At 42.2% G+C, this 22,548-nt stretch overlaps 1 long non-coding RNA gene and 2 pseudogenes across 3 annotated transcripts in view; 2 read left to right on the top strand and 1 right to left on the bottom strand.

Annotated features, from left to right (window-relative positions):
* The window catches only part of LOC104007162 (uncharacterized), a 43,267-nt gene extending 26,800 nt beyond the window's left edge, over positions 1-16,467 (bottom strand). The window contains exons 1-4 of one of the 3 annotated variants that reach the window (XR_001719201.4): positions 16,052-16,467; positions 14,581-14,662; positions 10,646-10,755; positions 1,364-1,470 (exon numbers count right to left, since the gene is read on the bottom strand). This is a non-coding gene — a long non-coding RNA (uncharacterized LOC104007162). Of the gene's footprint in view, positions 1-1,363; positions 1,471-5,685; positions 5,824-10,645; positions 10,756-14,580; positions 14,663-16,051 lie in introns of those variants that run through there. The other 2 variants (XR_001719203.4, XR_681291.5) reach the window with 2 other exon arrangements.
* LOC101057003 (T cell receptor gamma variable 3-like) lies at positions 1,693-5,763 on the top strand (annotated as a pseudogene).
* On the top strand, positions 10,752-21,438 carry LOC107975765 (uncharacterized; annotated as a pseudogene).
* The last annotated feature ends 1,110 nt before the right edge of the window (positions 21,439-22,548 follow it).

The raw sequence follows: 22,548 nt of genomic DNA, 5'->3' as shown, positions 1-22,548 counted from the left end.
CTAGCATCATTTCACAACTTTATATGTCACTTATAGTTCTTCTTTTGTGAATCGCCTTGTCATATTCTTTGCCTATTCTCCTTTTGGAGGATTAATTTTTTCTTATTAGTTCGTAAGAGTTAATACGCACTATTTTAAAGATACTGACCCTTTATCAAATGTGTTGAAGATATTTCCCCTCGTTTGTTATTATTTACATTTGGCGCCTTTTGGTAAATTGAACTTTGAAAAAAAGCATTAAAATCTATCAATTTTTCTAGGGTGTCTAGTTTGATGTCAAGCTTAGAAAGGCCAATCTCACCTAGAATTTCTATGCAATTCATCATTGTTTAAGTGTAATGATTTTGTTTTTATTACAACTAAATCACTATCTATATCTGGTAAGAACAAAATGCAATAATATTTGTTCCTATATGGTAAGTCAATACCCAAAAGAGAACTTATAAAATAATTGACTATTTCCTTGTGGATATTAACATATCACTTTATCACATGATAAAATATTACATACATGCGGCTTTCTTTCTGGATTTTCCACTGTGTTCCATGAGTCTTGTCATTCTAGTGCCAGTATTGCCCTCTCTTCAGCACTGTAGCTTTATAGTTCTTTTCACATTCTGATGAAGTTTCTCTCATTATTGTTTTGAGAATTTTCTGTGCATTCTAGTGTGATCTCAATCCTCTCCCTTCCCAGTTTTAAACCGTGAGACTTCTGTCCAGCAAGACTTTTTCATGCTCCAAGGCAGGCAAGCTTCCCTCCTTCACAAGGACCCGAGAACTCAGCTTTCAGAGCTGCTCCTACAGCAGCCTCATGTCCTGCATGTGTGCTCCAGAGGCAGAGGGAGACCAACCGGAGCCCCCTCCCTTTCTCATTCCCAGCTGTGATGACAGCAGAAACTGAATTCTCTGAGCTAGGACAACACAACAACTGAGAGGGACACTGTTCTCCATCTCATTATGCATCTTTCAAACATGTGTCTCTATATACTTCTTACAGAGGTGGTGATAATCTGCCTATGCCTTACTGAATTTTCACAAAAATATTACTGTACTTTTTTTGTCCCCTTATTTCCATCTGTGAAGCCAGGTGCACTGCAGATATTAGTCTGCTTTCTGAGGGTAGGGATGACAAATAAAATATACAATACCAGGGGAATTGGAATTTCAGATAAATAACAAGTTTTTAGTTTAAGTATGTTCCAAATGTTGCATGACATGGCACCCAGTACTACTTTAAAAACAAACAAGCAAACAAACAAATTCACACTCCTACTTTAAGGAACAAAAATCCTCTAACAAAGAGATCACACCCACAGGATTACAGGCACAACCCCCCCCTCAACACACACACACACATGTTTACCTTAGAGCAGAGTCCGGGACACACCAACACACATGATCCTCAGTCCTTTTAATTTAAAGCACGTTCAACCCTTCTCAGAGTGGCCTTGAGTGGTTGCCTCCATGTCTCTGCAGATGCGAAAAGGAAGGTGGTTCAGGGCCCTAATCAGAGGCTTCCTGTCAGGACAAGGTTCTGGCATCAGCATTACCTGCTGCAACTCTGAAGGGCAGGGTGTGAGCCTGCTATGGGACTGCCCCCTCCAAGGTGTGAGCCCGTTCATTCCAGGGTCAGCTTACCCAACATCTGCAGTCCCTCAGCTGGAGGCCTGAGCTCTTAATGCCCCTGCCTCCCTTCTGCCCTGGGCCTGCTCTCAGCTGCCACAAGAGGGCGAGGGAGAACGGGCCTGAGGAGACACAGGAGCTCCTCTGCAGGTCCTCCCAGGAACCACCCCTTCTGGGAGGAAGGCTTGGGAGTCCCCTAAGACACATCCTCAGTCACTTCTCTCTGCCTGTGTCTCAGGAATACCAGCTCCTCCTACTGTCTTCTGTGCTAGGGATCACTTCCTTGTTGAGTGGGGCCTGAGTTTTAAGAGGATCTTCTGCTCCTCTTCATCTCATCCCTTTCCTTCCAAGGCCCCCGAGAGGAAGGCATGCGGTGGGCCCTAGCGGTGCTTCTAGCTTTCCTGTCTCCTGGTGAGTGTGCTGCCTACAGAGAGGCTCACAGGTTGGCTTTTGTTTTGTTTTCTTCTTTTGAAAGGGGTGCCATACAAAGGAATACCTCATTATATTTTATATTTTTCCCATTGCAGCCAGTCAGAAATCTTCCAACTTGGAAGGGAGAATGAAGTCAGTCACCAGGCCGACTGGGTCATCTGCTGAAATCACTTGTGACCTTATTGTAATAAATGCTGTCTACATCCACTGGTACCTACACCAGGAGGGGAAGTCCCCACAGCGTCTTCTGTACTATGACGTCTCCAACTCAAGGGATGTGTTGGAATCAGGTCTCAGTCTTGGAAAGTATTATACTCATACACCGAGGAGGTGGAGCTGGATATTGAGACTGCAAAATCTAATTGAAAATGATTCTGGGGTCTATTACTGTGCCACCTGGGACAGGCACAGTGATTCAGATCTGCCCTAACCACACTGAACATCTGCCTTGTGGCTGCTTCTGGTACACAAGATAGAGCCGCCCCCTCTCATTTCCTGCCACCAAATTTACTGTAATCTGAACAAGAGAAAGACAGCTTAACTCCTGATCTCCCTCCTAATATCACACTGTCCTGGCAGCAGCTGCACCCTGTTCCCTACCCCTCCCCTACAACTTTCCTGAAGACCAAGCTGCCATCTCCAGGCCTCAGGTAAGCAGCCTGACTGAGAGCAAGGTTCTCTCAGCTCCCCTAGGACATGGGGGAGGCCCACTCACTCTGCTTCCTATGACAGACAGGTACAACTAGGGTCCAGCTGTGAAGCAAGATATTTTGGACAGCAAATAGGAAGGTTATTTATACTGAATCATGTATCCAGTCATGGTCTACAGATCACAGCTGAGAGTGATGCTTATTCCTTATGTCTATAACAATATAAGCAATAGTATAATTACCACTAAAATGCTAGGCCTAGGTATGCAGTTGAACATTCTCTCCCTCTGCCCTCCCTTTTATTCTCTCTCTCTTTTTTCTTACTTCTTTGCTTGTTTTTATTTTTCTCTCCCTCCCTAACTCCCTCCCTCCATCCATCCTTTCCTCCCTTCCTCCCTTGTTTCCTTCCATCCATTCTCCTTCCTTGTTTTCCTTCCTTCCTTCCTTGCTTTTCTCTCTCTTTCTTTCCTTTTTGGGTACATAATGAGAATACTTTTTCCACAAAATCATTTGATATAATTTTTCTCTATTTGTTCATGCCAACATTTATACAGCTAGTTTAACTGTTCAGTTTTCATTTTTACATTTTGGAAATTTGTTGTATTACTTTGTTTTGTTTCATATCTGTTTTGTATATATAAAACATTTACATGGAACTGAAGTCAAAGTCATAAAAGGTGATGCATTTGAAGATTTTAGCTTCCATTGTAGATTTCTTGTTCCTCTTTTCTCCCTGACACTACAGGTAACAATATTTTTGTCAGTTCACTTGAGCTGTTTCACTCTGTTTGTCATAGCAGAGTATGTATTGTTTCTATTTCAATGCCATATTTATATTTTCATTCTGATATTTGGTTTTTATACATTTTAATAATTCTTATATTTTCCTGTGTCTGGATTGTGTGTCTTACTTCTAAAGGTGCACATACTTCATAAGTATGCATAAAGACGCCCATATGATTTATTTGAATGTTTTTATGCATTGATTATTTAATGATGGCATCATTGATCTATCAGGAATTTTTATACAATAATTACTGTATTAATAACAATAATACTGGCCACGCCCGGTGGCTCATGCCTGTAATCCCAGCATGTGGGCAGTCCAGTCATTAGGATCACTTAGGCCGGGAGATTTGGACCAGCTCAGCCAACATGTTGAAACCCTGTCTCTACTAAAAATACAAAAAATTAGCCGGCTATTGTGGCGCACACATGTAATCCCAGCTACTTTGGATGCTGAGGCAGGAGAATCTCTAGAGCCTGGAATGTGAAGGTTTCAGTGAGCTAATATCACACTACTACAGTCCAGTTTGGGCAATAGAGTGAGACTCTCTCTCAAAACAATTAATAATGATAATAATAATATTGATGGTACATATGGGTACTGACATTCAGGTAGTTAATGTACTAAGCACATTACATGCATATTTTATTTAATCTACACAGAAATTTCATTAAGGGTTTAAAGTACCGTTGAATGTAACATAAGAAATTGGGGGATTAATTAACATTCCCTAAGTCATATACTTTAATTTGATAATGATGGCAATCCAAGCTCTGTGGTTCTGAAAATGAGATTTGTTCATTTGGTTTGCATTCCCCCATCTTTAGGAGTACTAGCAATATTTGACAACGTTATAGGTCATTTATAGTTCTTCTTTTGAGAATCGCCTTGTGATACTCTTTGCCTATTCTCCTTTTGGAGGATTAATTTTTTCTTATTGGTTCGTAAGAATTAACATATACTATTTTAGAGATACTGACCCTTTATCCAATGTGTTGAAGATATTTCTCCTCATGTGTTATTATTTACATTTGGCACCTATGGTGAATTGAACTTTGAAAAATAAAATAATATCCATCAATTTTTCTAGGGAGTCTAGTTTGATGTCAGGCTTAGAAAGGCCAATCTCACCTAGAATCTGTATGCAATTCATCATCGTTTAAGTCTAATGATTTTCATTTTATTACAACTAAATCACTATTTGTAACTGGTAAGGTAGAAATGCAACAATATTTGTCTCCATACAGTAAGTCAATACCAGAAAGAGAACTTATTAAATAATTGACTATTTCCTTGTGAATATTAATATATCACTTTATCACATGATAAAATATTACATACATGCAGCTCTCTTACTGCATTTTCCACTGTGTTCCATGAATCTTCTCATTCTAGTGCCAGTATTGCCCTCTCTTCAGCACTGTAGCTTTATAGTTCTTTTCACATTCTGATAAAGTTTCTCTCATTATTTTTTTGTTTTAAGAATTTTCTGTGCATTCTAGTGTGATCTCAATCCTCTCCCTTCCCAGTTTTAAACCGTGAGACTTCTGTCCAGCAAGACTTTTTCACGCTCCAAGGCAGGCAAGCTTCCCTCCTTCACAAGGACCTGAGAACTCAGCTTTCAGAGCTGTTCCTGCGGAAGCCTCATGTCCTGCACGTGTGCTCCAGAGGCAGAGGGAGACCAACCGGAGCCCCTTCCCTTTCTCATTCCCAGCTGTGATGACAGCAAAAACTGCAAAATTTGAGCTAGGACAACACAACAACCAAGAGAGACATTGTTCTACATCTCATTATGCATATTTCAAACATGTGTCTGTATATACTTCTTACAGAGGTGGTGGTAATCTGTGCATGCCTTACGTAATTTTCACAATTATATTACTGTACTTGTTTTGTCCCCTATATTTCCATCTGTGAATCCAGGTGCACTGCGGATCTTAGTCCACTTTCTGAAGGTAGGGCTGATTATAAAATATACAATACCCAGGGAATTTGGAAGTTCAGATATATAACAAGTTTTTAGTTCAAGTATGTTCCAAATATTGCATGACATGGCACCCAGTACTACTTTAAAAACAAACAAGCAAACAAACAAACTTACACTCCTACTTTAATGAACAAAAATTGTCTAATAAAGAGATCACACACACAGGATTACAGGCACCCCCCCCGCCCCCACCCCCACACATTTACCTTAGAGCAGAGTCCAAGGCCCACCAACACACATGATCCTCAGTCCTTTTAATAAAGAACATTCAACCCTCCTCAGAGTGGCCTTGGGCAGTTGCCTCCAAGTGTCCTTGCAGATGTGAAAAGGAAGTTGGTTCAGAGCCCTAATCAGAGGCTTCCTGGCAGGACAAGGTCCTGGCATCAGCATTAGCTGCTGCAACTCTGAAGGGCAGGGTGTGAGCCTGCTGTGGGACTGCCCCCTCCTAGGGCTGGGCCTGCTGACTCCAGGGGTCAGCTTTCCCCATATCTGCACTCCCTCTGCTGGAGGCCTGAACTCTCCATGCCCCTGGCTGTCTTCTGCAGAGGGCCTGCTCTCAGCTGCCACAGAGGGTGCTGCAGAACTGGCCTGAGCAGAGAGGCAGGAGCTCCTCTGCTGGTCCTCCCAGGCACCACCCTTCTGGAAGGAAGGCGTGGGAGTCCCCTAAGACATATCCTCAGTCACTTCTCCCTGCTTGTGACTCAGGAAGACCAGCCTGCCCCACTGCCTTCTGTGCTAGAGATCACTTCCTTGTTGAGTGGGACCTGACTTTTGAGAGGATCTTCTGCTCCTATTCATCTGGGCCCTTTCTTCCAAGACCCCAGAGACGAAGGCATGTGGTGGGCCCTAGCCCTGCTTCTAGCTTTCCTGCCTCTTGGTAAGTGTGCTGCCTACAGAGAGGCTCACAGGTTGGGTTTTGTTTTGTTTTTTTCTTCTTTAGCAAGGGACGCCATACTAAGGAATACCTCATTATATTTTATGTTGTTCCCATTGCAGCCAGTCAGATATCTACTAACTTGGAAGCGAAAATAAAGTCAGGCACCAGGCAGATGGGGTCATCTGCTGTAGTCACCTGTGATCTTCCTGTAGAAAATGCCTTCTACATCCACTGGTACCTATGCCAGGAGGGGAAGGCCCCACAGCATCTTCTGTACTATGACGTCTGCAACTCCAGGGATGTGTTGGAATCAGGAGTCAGTCAGGAAAGCATGATACTTATGGAAGTAGAAGGATAAGCTGGAAATTTATACCTCCAAAACTAAATGAAAATGCCTCTGGGGTCTATTACTGTGCCACCTAGGACAGGCAGAGTGATTCAGACCTGCCCTACACCACACTGAAAATCTGTCTTGTGGCTGCTTCTGGTACACAAGAGAGAGCCGCCCCCTCTCATTTCCTGCCCTGAATTTACTGTATTCTGTACAAAGAGAAACAGCTTAACTCCTGATCTCCCCCTTAATATTACACTCTCCTGTCAGCAGCTGCACCCTGTTCCCCACCCTCCCCCAGGACTTTCCTGAAGACTAAGCTGCCATCTCAGCTAAGCCTCAGCTAAGCAGCCTGGCTGAGAGCAAGGTTTTCTCAGCTCTCCTAGGACATGGGGGAGGCCCACTCACTCTGTTTCTTAGGGTCCAGCTGTGAAGCGAGATATTTTGGACAGCAAATGGGAAGGGTATTTATACTGAATCATGTATCCAATCATGGTCCAGAGATCGCAGCTGAGAGTGCTGCTTACTCCTTATGTCTATAACAATATAGGCAATATTATAATTACCACTAAAACACTAGGCCTAGATATGCAGTTAAACACTCTCTCCCTCTGCCCTCCCTTTTATTCTCTCTCCTTTCTTACTTCCTTGCTTGCTTTTATTATTTTTTCTTCCCTCCCTCCCTCCCTCACTCCCTCCCTTCCTTCCTTCCTTTTTTCATTTCTTCCTTCCTTGCTTTTCTCTCTCTTTCTTTCCTTTTTGGGTACATAATCCGAATATTTTTTCAACAAAATCATTTGAAATAATTTTTCTTTACATGTTCATGCCAACATTGATATAGCTAGTTTATTTGTTCAGTTTTCATTTTAAAATTTTAGACATTTGTTGTATTATTTTGTTTTGTTTCATATTTGTTTTGCATATGTAAACTATTTACATGGAACCAAAGTCATAATTTTAAAGAAGATGCATTTGGAGATTTTAACTTACATTCTAGATTTCTTTTTCTCTTTCTTTCTTTTTTTTTTTTTTTTGAGACGGATTCTCAGTCTGTCACTCAGGCTGGAGTGCAGTGGAGCAATCTCGGCTCACTGCAACCTCCGCCTCCTGGGTTCAAGAGATTCTCCTACCTCAGCCTCCCAAGTAGCTGGGATTTCAGGTGCCCGCCAGCACATCCAGCTAATTTTTGTATTTTTGGTAGAGACAGGGTTTCCTCATGTTGGCCTGGCTGGTCTCGAACTCCTGACCTCAGATGATCCCCCTGCCTCGGCCTCCCTAAGTGCTGGGATTACAGGCATGAGCAACCTCACCAGGCCCCACTCTGGATTTCTCTTTCCTCTTCTCTCCCTGACCCTATAGGTAACAATATTTTTATCAGTTCAGTTGAACTTTTTCACTTTTTCTTATTCAGAACAAGTCTTTCAGTATTACAGAAAAGTCTTTTGTTTGTCATAGTGCAGTATATATTGTTTCTATTTGACCGTCATATTTATATTTTCATTCTGATAAGGTTTTATACATTTTAATCAATCTTTTAACTTCCAGTGTCTAGATTTTGTGTCTTGCCTCTAAAAGTGCATACACTTCATAAGTATGAATAAAGAAGTCCATATCATTTATTTGAATGCTTTTATTCATAGACTATTTAATGATGGCATCTCTGATCTATTGGGAATTTTAATACAATAATTACTGTAGTAATAATAATATGCTAATGATAAACACGGGTACTGACATTCTGGTAGTTACTGTACTAATCACATTGCATGTAAGTTTTATTTAATCTTCACAGAAACCCCATTGAGGGGTTAAAGTACCATTGAATATACCAGATGAGAAATAAAGGGCTTAACTAACATTCCCTAAGTCATATACTTTATTCGATAGCAATTTCAATCCAAGCGCTGGGGTTCAGAAAATGAGATTTGTTAATTCAATTTGCATTTTCTTACCTGTGTGAATGCTAGCATTACTTAACAACTTTGTAGGCCATTTATACTTCTTCTTTTGTCAACTGCCATTTCATACTCTTCGCCTATTCTTCTGTTGGGTATCATTTTTTTCTTATTGGTTTGTAAGAATTAATATACCTCATTTTAGAGATATTGATCCTTTATCAAATGTATTGAAAATATTTCTCGTGGTTTGCTATTATTTTCAGCACCTTTTGGTGAACTGAACTTTGTGTATTACTTTTAATAAAACCTATCAATTTTTCTGAGGGGTCTATTTTGATGTTAGGATCAGAGAGGCAAATCTCACAATATGTGTGCAATTCATCATGGTTAAAGTCTAATGATTTTCTGTTTTCAGTTTTATTACAAGAAAATCTCCATTTGTAGCTGGCAACATAGTAACTTAAGAAGATTTGTTTCTGGCCGGGTGCAGTGGCTCACGCCTGTAATCCCAGCACTTTGGGAGGCTGAGGTGGGTGAATCACGAGATCAGGAGATCCAGACTATCCTGGGTAACACGGTGAAACCCCATCTCTACGAAAAATATAAAAAATTAGCTGGGCATGTTGGCGGGTGCCTGTAGTCCCAGCTACTCAGAAGGCTGAGGCAGGAGAATGGCGTGAACCCGGGAGGCGGAGCTTGCAGTGAGCCGAGATTGTGCCACCGCACTCCAGCCTGGGGGACAGAGAGAGACTCCGTCTCAAAAAAAAAAAAAAAAAATTGTTTCCATATGGTAAGTCAATTCCCAAAAGAGAACTTATTACATCATCCAGTAGTTTCTCAAGGATATTAACGTACAACTTTATCATGTGATAAAATATTACATACACATGGCTCTCTTTCTGGACTTTCCAGTGTGTTCCATGAATCTTTTCATTCTAGTGCCAGTATTGCCGTCTCTTCAGCACTGTAGCTGTATAGTTCTTTTGACATTACAGTGGAGTTACTTTCCTTTATTGCTTTTTTGTTTTAAGGGTGTTCTATGCATTGCAATGTAATGGCAAATCTCTCCCTTCTAATTTTTAAACCGTGAGACATTGGTCCCAGCAAGGATTTTCCAGGCTTCAAGGCACCTGAGCTTCCCTCCTTCACAGTGACCCCAAGAACTCAGCTTTCAGAGCTGCTCCTGCGGCAGCCTCATGTCCTCCACGTGTGCTCCAGAGGCAGAGGGAGACCAACCAGAGCCCCTCCCTTTCTCATTCCCAGCTGTGATGACAGCAGAAACTGAATTCTCTGAGCTAGGCCAATACCACAACCAAGAGGGATGTTGTTCTACATCTTATTAGGAATATTTTAAACATGTATCTAAACATATTTGTTATAGAGGAGGTGAATATCTGTGTATACACTACTGAATGTTCCCAATTATTTTATTCTACTTGTTTTATCACCCATATCTTCATCTATGAATCCAGGTGCACTGCAGATATTAGCCTGCTTTCCAAGGGTACAGTTGCCAAATAAAATATGCAATACCCAGGTAAATTGGAAGTTCAGATAAATAACAAATAAGTTTTGAGTTCAAGTAGGTACCACATATTGCATATGGCACTGCACCCTGTACTTTTTTTTTTCTTTTTTTGAGACGGAGTCTCACTCTGTTGTCCAGGCTGGAGTGCAATGGCACAATCTCGGCTCACTGCAAGCTCCACCTCCCGGGTTCACAACATTCTCCTGCCTCAGCCTCCTGAGTAGCTGGGACTACAGGTGCCCACCCCCACAACCGGCTAATTTTTTTGTATTTTTAGTAGAGACAGGGTTTCATCGTGTTAGCCAGGATGGTCTCGATCTCCTGACCTCGTGATCTGCCCACCTCGGCCTCCCAAAGTGCTAGGAATACAGGCGTGAGCCAATCTCACACTCCTACTTGATGTGGCCTTTTTACTTGAGAATGAACAGAAATCCTCTAACAAAGAGGTTACAAACACAAGGTCACACACACCCCCTCCCGACCTGCACACACCCATTTACCATTGAGGAGAGTCCATGGCCGACCAACATACCTGATTCTCACTCCTGTTGAGAGGAGAGGCCAGCTGGGCTTCCTGGGTCGAGTAGGGGCTCAGCAAGCTGTGAAACGCACTCATTTCCTGCATCACGACTTACTTCGGTCCTGGATGAATAATATTGAAGATATATGCTTAAAATATTCCGAACACCAGGATTTGTGCATGTGTTTTCTTCCCCATGAAAGCTATGAACAGCGAAAATTTTCCTGTAAGTTTCCCTGTGTTCTCTCTCCCTCTCTTCCTTCCCGCTGCCCCAAAACTAAAGTAAAATAACGTTAACTGCCCGTTTTTCTGTAACCAGCAGAACTTATCTATATTCCCAATTCCAATTCCTTGTAAACATACTTTGTAAAGTCCTGTAAGATCCTGTCTCCTTTGCCATGACGCTGCAAGGTCATAAAGTAGATAAAACCTAAGTTGCAATTCCGGTTTTCCTCAAGATCTAAGACATGTTACAAATGGTTAATTGCCTTTGTTTCTCGCTTTGGTAACATCTTCCCGCCTCAGGTATTTCCCGCCTTAAAGAGTTTAAAAGGCAATCCTATAATCTAACTCTGGCTACCCATTCTGGACCCCTTCCATGCTGTGCAAGCTTTGTATTTTCACTCTGCTCAATAAAGCCTGCAGCTTTTTCTCTCTCTCGGTCCGTGTTTCTATCACTCGCTGCGGTCAGCCACCACACCAATTCTATGGCGTGGCTAGGCAAGAACCTTAGGTGTTACACTGTTAATAAAGCAGGTTCAGGCCTTCTCAGAGTGGCCCTGGGTATTTGCCTCCAAGTGTCCTTGCGAATGTGAAAAGGAAAGCAGTTGAAAGACCAAATCAAGCTTCCTGACAGGACAAGGCCCTGGAAGCAGCATCAACTGCTGAAACTCTGAAGGGCAGGGTGTGAGCCTTCTGTGGACTGCCCCGTCCTATGGCCCTGGCCAGCTGGCGCCAGGGTCAGCTTCCCCCACATCTGCACTCCCTCTGCTGGAGGCCTGAGCTCTCCATGCCCCTGGCTCTCTTCTGCAGAGGGCCTGCTCTCTGCTGCCACAAGATGGCGCTGGAGAAGGGGCCTGAGCAGAGAGGCAGGAGCTCCTCTGCAGGTCCTCCCAGACACCACCCCTCTGGGAGGAAGGCTGGGGAGTCCCCTAAGACAGATCCTCCATCACTTCTCCCTGCCTGTGACTCAGGAAGACCAGCTCCTCCTACTGCCTTCTGTGCTAGGGAACACTTCCTGTTTGAGTGGGACCTGAGTTTTGAAAGCGTCTTCTGCTCCTCTTCATCTGGTCCCTTTCCTTCCAAGACCCCAGAGAGGAAGGCATGCGGTGGGCCCCAGCCCTGCTTCTAGCTTTCCTGCCTCTTGGTAAGTGTGCTGCCTACAGAGAGGCTGATGGGTTTTATTTTGTTCTGTTTTGTTTTCTCATTTTGCAAGGGGTGCCGTTCTAAGGAGTTCCTCATTATATTTTGTGCTGTTCCCATTGCAGCCAGTCAGAAATCTTCCAACTTGCAAGGGAGAAGGAAGTCAGTCACCAGGTCAGCTGGGTCATCTGCTGTAATCACTTGTGATCTTACTGTAATAAATACCTTCTACATCCACTGGTACCTGCACCAGGCGGGGAAGGCCCCACAGCATCTTCCATACTATGACCCCTACTACTCCAGGGTTGTGTTGGAATCAAGAATCAGTAGAGGAAAGTATTTTACTTATGCAAGCATGACGAGGAGCTGGAAATTGATACTGCAAAATCTAATTGAAAATGATTCTGGATCTATTACTGTGCCACCTGGGACAGGCACAGTGATTCACACCTGCCCTACACCACACTGAAAATCTGCCTTGTGACTGCTTCTGGTACACAAGATAGACCAGCCCCCTCTCATTTGTTGCCACCGAATTTACTGTATTCTGTACAAAGAGAAACACAGCATAATTCCTGATCTCTCCCCTAATATCACACTCTCCTGGCAGCAGCTGCACCCTGTTCCCCACCCTCCCACAGGACTTTCCTGAAGACAAGCTGTCATCTTCAGGCCTCAGCCAAGCAGCCTGGCTGAGAGCAAGACTCTCTCAGCTCTCCGAGGACATGGGGGAGGCCCACTCACTCTGCTTCCTAGGACGGACAGGTACACCTAGGGTCCAACTGTGAAGCGAGATATTTTGGACAGCAAATGGGAAGGATATTTATACTGAATGATATATCTAGAGATCACAGCTGAGAGTGTTGCTTATTCTTTATGTCTATAACAATATAAGCAATAGTATAATTACCACTAAAACACTAAGCCTAGGTATGCAGTTGAACATTGTCTCCCTCTGCTTTCCTTTTTGTCTCTCTCTCTACTTTCTTGGTTACTTGCTATTTTTCTACACATCCCTTTTTCGGCCCTCCCTTCCCTCCCTCCCTAGCTCCCTCCCTAGCTTGCCTGCCTGCCTGCCTGCCTTCCTTCCTTCCTTCCTTCCTTCCTTCCTTTCTTCCTTCCTTCCTTTCTTTCTTCCTCCCTCTCTCCTTCCCTTCCTTACTTCCTTCCTTTCTTCCTCCCTCCCTCTCTTACTTCCTTCTTTTTTTCCTTTCTTCCTTTTCTCTCTCTTTCTTTCTTTTTTGGGCACACAATCAGAATACAGAATCATTCTCTATATGTTCATGCCAACTTTGATACAGCTAGTTTATTCGTTCAGTTTTCATTTTTATATTTTGGAAATCTGTTGTATTATTTTGATTTGTATATGTAAAACCTTTACGTGGAACTGAAGTCAAAATTATAAAACAAGATCAATTTAGAGATTTTAGCTTCCATTCTAGAATTCTCTTTTCTGTGTCTCACCCTATAGGTAACAATATCTTTATTAGTTCAGTTGAACTTTTTCACTTTTTCTTATTATTCAGAAGTCTATCACTATTACAGAAATACGTCTTTTGCTTGTCATATGTGCAGCATGCATTATTTCTATTTGAATGGCATATTTATGTTTTTGTTCTGATATTCTGTTTTTATACATTTCAATCAATCTTTTAGTTTCTGGTGTCTGGATTTTGTGTCCTACTTGGAAAGGTGAACATACTTCAGAAGTATGCATAAAGAAATTAATATCATTTCATTAATATTTTATTCATTTATTACTTGATATGATCTATCTGGAATTTTTATACAATAATTACTATAGCAATAATAATAATATGATAAATATGGGTACTGACTTTCTGGTAGTTACTGTACTAAGCACATTACATGTATATTTTATTTAATCTTCACAGAAACCTTATCAACGGGTTTAAGTAACATTGAATATAGCAGATGAGAAAGTGAGGGGTTAACTAACATTCCCTAAGTCATATAGTTTAATTTGATAGCAATTGCAATCCCAGCTCTGGGGTTCAGAAAATGAGATTTGTTCATTCAATTTGCATTTTCTTATCTTTATGAATACTAGCATTATTTTACAATTTTATAGGCCATTTATACTTCTTCTTTTGTGAATTGCCTTTTCATACTGTTTGCCTATCCTTCTGTTGGGGTATTAACTTTTTCTTATTTGTTTGTAAGAATTAATATACACCATTTTCAAGATATTGATCCTTTATCAAATGTGTTGAAAATATTTCTCATCATTTGCTATTATTTATTTTCAGCACCTTTGGTGAACTGAACTTTGTATATTACTTTTAATAAAATCTATCAATTTTTCTAGGGTCTGTATTATGATGTCAGGCTCAGAGAGACCAATGTCACCTACAATTAGTGTGCAATTCATCATCGTTTAAGTCTGATTTCCTGTTTTCAGTTTTATTACAACTAAATCTCTATTTGTACCTTTTAAGTTAGCAACCCAAGAATATTTGTTTCCATATGGTAAGTCAATTCCCAAAGGAGAACATAGTAAATAATCAAATATTTCCTTGTGGATATTAACATACAACTTTATGACATGATAAAATATTACATACATGTGGCTCTCTTTCTGGACTTTCCACTGTGTTCCATGAATCTTTTCAGTCTAGTGCCAGTATTGTCCTCTCTTTGTTGTACCTGAACGAGTTAGAGAAAACGCCACACTTTGAGACAAATTAAGATTCCGTTTATTTAGCCGGCGGCCAAGAGACGGCTAATGCTCAAAATTCTCTCGGCCCCGAAGAAAGGGCTAGATTTTCTTTTATACTTTGGTTTGGAAAGGGGAGGGGGGTCTAGTTAAAACAATTTTACAGAAATAAAGTGGGCAAAAAGTTAAAAGGATAAATGGTTACAGGAAAGTAAACAGTTCCAGGTGCAGGGGCTTTAAGACTATTACAAGGTGATAGACTTGGGGCTTTGGGCGTTATCAATCAGATGGATTCCTGGGAATTGCGGATATAGCTTGCCACAGTATCTTATCAGTTAATTGCATTCTTGGATGTGCTGGGAGTCAGCTTGCACAAGTTAAGTCCTTGAGGAAGGGGCTGCCAGTGAAAGAGCCAAGATGGAGTCTGTCTTGCTCTCTTAGCTAAGGGAGAGTCAATTCAGGTGGAAACAAGGCTAGGTGATTAAAGGAAAAGGGAGAGTCTAAAAACAGGGTTAGTAAAAACACGGTTGGGCATTACATCTTCAGCACTGTAGTTTTGTAGTTCATTTTATATTCCAGTGGAGATTGTTTCTCTCATTACTTTTTTGTTTTAAGGATTTTCTGTGCATTCTAATGTGATGGCAATTCTCTCCCTTCTCATTTTTAAACCATGAGAGTTCTGTCCCAGGCAGGATTTTCCTGGCTCCAAGGCAGGTGAGCTTCCCTCCTTCACAAGGACCCCAATGACTCAGCTTTCAGAGCTGCTCCCGTGGCAGCCTCAAGTCCTGTACGTGTAGTCGAGAGGCAGAGGGAGACCAACCGGAGCCCCCTACCTTTCTCATTCCCAGCTGTGATGTCAGCAAAAACTGAACTCTCTGAGCTAGGCCAAAACAACAACCAAGAGGGACGTTGTTCTATGTTTTATGAATATCTTAAACATGTGTCCAAACATTTTTTTTTTTACAGAAGTGAAAATCTGTGTATGCACTACTGAATTTTCACAATTATTTTACTATACTTGTTTTATCACCTGTATCTCCATCTATGAGTCCAGGTCCACTGCAGACATCAGTCAGCTTTCTGAGGATACGGTTGCTAAGTAAAATATGCAATACTCAGGAAATTTGGAAGTTCAGATAAATAACAAGTTTTTAGCTGAAGTATGTCCCAAATATTGCATGACATGGCACCCTGTATTACTTTAAAAAAAAACCTCACACTTCTACTTGAATGAACGGAAATCCTCTAATAAAGAGATCACACACACAGGCACACACTCCCAACACACACACACAAACTCACACAGGATCACACAAACACCCGCCCCACCCCCCCACACCCATTTATCTTAGAGGAGAGTCCAAGACCCACCAACATACCTGACCCTCGATCCTGTTAATAAAGCAGGTTCAGGCCCTCTCAGAGTGCCCCTGGGTGTTGCCTCTAGTGTCCTTGCAGATGTGAAAAGGATGGTGGTTTAGGGCCCTAATCAGAAGCTTCCCGGCAGAATGAGGGTCTTGCAGTTGCCTTACTTGCTGAAACTCTGAAGTGCTGGGTGTGAGCCTGCTGTGAGACTACCCACTTCAAGGTCTGAGCCTGTTAACTCCAGGGTCAGCTTTCCCCACATCTGCACTCCCTCTGCTGCAGGCCTGAGCTCTCTATGCCCCGGGCTCTCTTCCTTAGAGGGCCTGCTCTCAGCCGCCACAGAGGGCGCTGGAGAACTGGCCTGAGCAGAGAGGCAGAAACTCCTCTGTAGGTCCTCCCAGGCACCACCCAGAGTCCCCTAAGACAGATCCTCAATCACTTCTCTCTGCCTGTGACTCAGGAAGACCAGCTCCTCCTACTGTCTTCTGTGTTAGGGATCACTTCCTTGTTGAGTGGGACCTGAGTTTTGAGAGGGCCTTCTGCTCCTCTTCGTCTGGTCCCTTACTTCCAAGACCCCAGAGAGGAAGGCATGCTGTTGGCTCTAGCTCTGCTTCTAGCTTTCCTGCCTCCTGGTAAGAGTGCTGCCTACAGAGAGGCTCACAGGTTTTATTTTGTTTCGTTTTGTTTATTTTCTTCTTTTGCAAGGGATACCGTACTAGGAAATGCCTCATTACATTTTGTGTTGTTCCCATTGCAGCCAGTCAGAAATCTTCCAACTTGGAAGGGAGAATGAAGTCAGTCACCAGGCCGACTGGGTCATCTGCTGTAATCACTTGTGATCTTCCTGTAGAAAATGCCGGCTACACCCACTGGTACCTACACCAGGAGGGGAAGGCCCCACAGCGTCTTCTGTACTATGACTCCTACAACTCCAGGGTTGTGTTGGAATCAGGAATCAGTCAAGAAAAGTATCATACTTACGCAAGCACAGGGAAGAGCCTTAAATTTATACTGGAAAATCTAATTGAACGTGACTCTGGGGTCTATTACTGTGCCACCTGGGATAGGCACAGTGATTCAGACCTGTGCTACACCACACTGAAAATCTGCCTTGTGACTACTCCTGGTACACAAGATAGACCAGCCTCATCTCATTTCCTGCCCATGAATTCACTGTATTCTGTACAAAGAGAAACACAGCTTAACTCCTCATCTCTCCCCTAATATCACACTCCCCTGGCAGCAGCTGCACCCTGTTCTCCACCCCACCCTCATGAGTTACCTAAAGACCAAACTACAGTCTCCCAGCTGTGTCAGCCAAGCAGCCTTGCTGACAGCAAAGTTCTTTCAGCTCTTCTATGGGCTGGTGGAGACCCATTCCACCTGCTTCCTAAGACAGACAAGTTCCTCAAGGACTGATCTGTAAAGGGATTCATTTAGGAGACTATATGGGAAGACTAGCTGCACTCAAGCATTTATCCAATTATTGTCTATAGGCTGAAATAGTGCTTATTCATTGCTCAGGACAAATGTTGGAATAACAACTTTGCACTTCAGTAAGACATCTAACGTGTATCAGGTCTGCTATCTTTTGGACACACTAACTTTTTTTCTGCATATCAAATCATGGTACTATTGGTCTGCAGGAGAATGGGTAAAAAAGTGATAGTCATAGGTACGCCAACCTGTGGGTCATATCATAGGTTTTCAACCATTTCAAGCATCCCTGCCCTAATGCAAGTATCTGAAGGATCCAACCCTTGCCCTGCAGCAGAATTCATTCCATGTCCCCTCTGGATATTAGACTGATAATTTGGATCAGGTCTCAGCATGGGCCATTGAGGAACACTACAGCCCTGCTGAGAGATAAAAAGGATTATCCACTCAAGGAGTTCACACCTCCTGGCCGACATGGAGAACGTGCCTAGAAGCAGACTTGGAGGGTGCTCAGTGGTGGGTTGTGGAATGTAAGCCTGAAGAAGCAGAGTTTAATTCTACGGGGGTGCTTTCATAATTTAGTACCCTGACAGGGCTCCTGGTGTTGGTCCTTAGACACTCCTGGGATGGCTACCTGGAAACATGGAGGAAACCTTGGTCGCATGACATGATACGGAGATGTCGGAGCTGCCTGGACACAGTTACGGAGGGAGGCATTAAAAGGCTTCGAGAGGTAGGCATGCTAGAGTGGACTTTCCCACTAAACCTGAGAACTCACTGGATAACTGTATTCCCTGCGACAGCCCAGAGAACCCTCTGAATTAGGAAAAGAAGGGCATGTTCTGAAATGGGAGGAATCAGCGTTCTTGAGAGTCTTGGTGGAAGCTGTGCCCTGTGGGGCAGGGTTGACTATAGGAGACGCTGTTAAGGAATTAGCTCCCAAGGGTCAATGGAGATGGTGTAATTTCAAAATAAGAGTCCAAATGGGCAGAATTAGTGTGAGAAGACATAAAGCCAGAAAAGCAGCCAAGGAGCCCTGCTCTACAGAAATCTGGGGTGACAGCTAATAAACCACAGTGTTCCTAGGGGTAAGGAAATTGGGCTACCACAGTGGTATTCCATATATACATATATCTCTCTCTCATATATATATATATATGAGAGATATATATGAGATATATATGAGAGATATATATGAGAGATATATATGAGATATATATGAGAGATATATATGAAATATATATATGAGATATATATGAGAGATATATATATGAGATATATATGAAATATATATATGAGATATATATATGAGATATATATGAGATATATATGAGATATATGATATATATGAGATATATATGAGATATATGATATATATGAGATATATATGATATATATGATATATATGAGATATATATGATATATATGAGATATAGATATATATATCTCTCTCATATATATATAATACATATATCTCTCTCTCATATATATATATGTATATATGTAATTGGAACGTATTAAGAGAAGATGAATGAAAGAATGATGTCATCTCCTCCTGTTCTCCAACTCAGAGTCCTTTGAATGAAGGGGAAGGCAGATTGCCTTGAGGGAGAACCTTGTAATGTTCTAGCAAGTATATATGGCAGTGATTCTCCGAGCCTTTTCCCCCAAAAGATCGAAGACCAGTTACCTGAGAAATTTGTACACCTAGGGAAGGGGAATAACCAGGTCTTTCAAGGCTGTTGGAGACAGCATCTGAGCTAACTTTGATACCAAGAAATGCATACTGTCAATGTGGTCCCCCATTAGAGTGAGGACACATAGAAGCTCCCCCTCTAATGCTAGTTTTAAAGGCCCAAGTCTATCTAAAAGGGCAGTCCCATAGGTGGATGGACTGACTGTGGTCTCTACCCTGTGTCGGAGAATATCAGAGTGGATATGATGAATGGACATAAAATAAGGAGGCTGCCCCCCTACCGCTGGATAGTCCAGGCAGCCTTCATTCCTTTATTTCATTTGGAACCCATATGGCTTATTCTCTTTCACTGACTGGAGCTCACAGTCTGGCTATTGTAACCTGTCTTAAATCTTTTTCTCTTTAAAATATCTTGACTTTGAGGCAGGTCTTAGAAAATGACTTTTCCTGTCTCAAAATGCAGTCCTTCATTCTAATTGATGAATTGGAAGCACATGGCTGGTGTAAAGAATAAGAAACTAATTATAAGCCAGGAAACAGCAGGAGAAGAAAGCAGGAAAGCAACGCTTACCCTGAAGAATTAATTTCCGTTTAGAAAATATCAGAGCTGATGTGTCAAAGGCCCCGGTATGCAGGAATGAGATTAAACAAATGTGGTCATGAGGAAGAGGTTTCTGAATAATGATAGAGAAGCTTGAGTCTACAAGAAATCCAGAGTCCAGAATACTGCAGGGGAGCAGTGCTGGGTTCATGTTTATCTGGTCTCTTGTCTATTGGATCCTCTTTCTTCCAGAACCCTAAACCTTGAATCAGCCTTATAGTCCTGGCTCCTAGAAGAGTGTTTCTCAAAGTGTACTCCACGGACCACCTGGATCAGAAGCACGTGAGGCTTTTAATTAAAAAAAAAAAAAAAAAAAAAGTACAGGTTCTGGGAAGCATCCAACACAGTAAGACAGAATCTTGGAATGAAGGGTGAAAATGTGCATTTTAAAATAACCTCCAGAGCTGATTCTTATTCAAACTGACTTTTAAAAACTGCTGCACTAGTGGCAAGAGATCGAGGGGCTGTCCTGAGCCTGACACAGAAAGGTGTTCTAGAAAGCTGCTCACAGGCTCCCTCGCGGCCCACCAAATCCGCCTCACTCTTATCTCCCCCAGCCCCTCAAAGCAGCTGCTTTGACAGTTTCTCACATTTTTGCACGATAATCCCACAACTGCAATTCCTTCTGGCTTCCTGTGACCTCACGCAAGAAAAGGTTGTGTACTAAATGAATCTGCTTTAACTTGCTCTCCTTCCTCGGGGATCACACCTTTTTAAGAAGCCTGTCCCTTACCTTGAAGCATAAACATATTCTCATTTTTATTCTCCCAATACCTTGAAGGTTTTCTTCTGCACATGTATTTGTTTGATCTGCCTTTTGTGCGTGGGGTGGGAGTTAGGTAGGAATCTTAAAGTGGAGAGCCAGTTTCTTCCCAAATTACTGACCTAACCCGTCCTTAACCCCCAGTTCAAGGCCACTTTTGTGATAGTGAAGCTTCCACATGCTCACTCAGCCCTTTCTGCTCTCTCTTCTTCTCTACTGTGCATGTCAGCTTGTACTTTTGCCAGTTTCTCTAAAGACACAACCAGAGGTGGGGTGGCTGTGTGTGCACAACTTCAACTTTACATGTGGGGCTGAGTCCCTATGTTGTGTATCCTTGTGCAAAAGCACAATATGTTAATTGCTATAGCTTTTAAAAAAATAATTAATAGTTTTTCATAATCAAATTTTCTTGCTTTTTTGTTTTTTCAAAAAAGCATACTTTTATTGAAGAATAAACCCCTTATATATGTACACTTATTTATAACTATGAACCATGAACTAGGATAGAAATGCATTGTGTATATTACAAAACATAACAAAAATAATAGGGGTAGGGAGGTGCAGATGTTGGTCAAAGGATATAAACCTGCAGTTCTATGATGAATAAGTTCTGGACATCTGGAATACAGCATGGTGACTATACTTAGTAATACTATATTGTACACTTGAAGCTTACTGAAAGAGTAAATCTCAAGTGTTCTCACCACACAAACCCAAAGGTAACTATGTTCTCACCACACAAACCCAAAGGGAACTATGTATGAATTAGCTTGATTGTGGTAACCATTTCACAATGTATACATTTGCCAAAACATTATGTTGTATACCTGGAATATATAATTTTATTTATCAATTATACCTCAATAAAGCTGAAAGAGGGGATTACTAATTCCCACAAAATACAGATTTAACAAAAACTTTTATTCAACCAACAGTGCTATGAAGTTGTAAATTGGAAACAAAAGAAATAAAATTTTATCCACAGTCTTCTCATCAAAACCCTTCAGTGGCATTCCTCTTTCTGGTATCCCAGTCTTGTCAATTTCGCTAATAACTGTCATCCTGGGAATACCCAATTTAGCCTACATGACAAAATGACAAAGTCTGATTAGATGAGTTCTCAGATTCTAGGATGGCCAGAAGAGCACTGTCCTGGGTCGGATAAATCATGTGGAAGATGCAGGGGATGCGTGACTTTAAAGGTCCAGCCCTTAGTCCCTGGATCTTCATGCAGGGGCCGCCTCAGCCTGGATCTGCTCTTCCTCACCACTGCAGCCCTATCCCACGCTGGCTGAGGTCTGCTTCCACCTGGGCAGTGACTGGATGACATGGGATGAGAGGACACACCTCCCCCTTGCCCAGCATCGCATTTCTCTTTCCCTGGAGATCTGGGATCTTGGTCAGAATCCTTCAAATGCCACCCGAGGGCTTGAGAGGGCAAGCCCTCCTACACCTTGACTGCGTTTTGCCCAAGATTTCCCCCCTATTATTATTTTAAACGTGTCTAATTTAGACAAATAGAACCTGTAAGTGCTACATCGAGAAGAGCACAGGGCCACTGAATTGGGAAGACAAGTAGAGGAAAGGAAAGCAAATGTCACCAGACAGAATGTATGGCTGCAGGTTTACAGCAGATGCTATTAAAATCTATGGTTGGGCTGGGTGTGGTGGTTCACCCCTCTAATCTCAGCACTTTGGGAGGCCAAGGCAGGCAGATCACCTGAGGTCAGGAGTTCAAGACCAGCCAGGCCAACAGAGCAAAACCCCATCTCTACCAAAAATACAAAAGTTAGCAAGGCGTGGTGGCACGTGCCTGTAATCCCAGCTACTGGGGAGGCTGAGGCAGGAGAATCTCTTGAACCCAGAAGGTGGAAGTTGCAATGAGCAGAGATCGCACCACTGCACTCCAGCCTGAGCTAAAGAGTGAGACCCTGTCTCTAAAAACAAACAAAAAATCTATGATTGGCTTATTGGCTATTGCTAACAACTTTTGAGTCTTTAATGATCAGTAATT

This window comes from Pan troglodytes, chromosome 6, assembly GCF_028858775.2.
Source record: "Pan troglodytes isolate AG18354 chromosome 6, NHGRI_mPanTro3-v2.0_pri, whole genome shotgun sequence".
Lineage (NCBI taxonomy): Eukaryota > Metazoa > Chordata > Mammalia > Primates > Hominidae > Pan > Pan troglodytes.
Note: the sequence above shows the minus strand (reverse complement) of the source record. Positions and strands in the feature narration are given on the sequence as shown.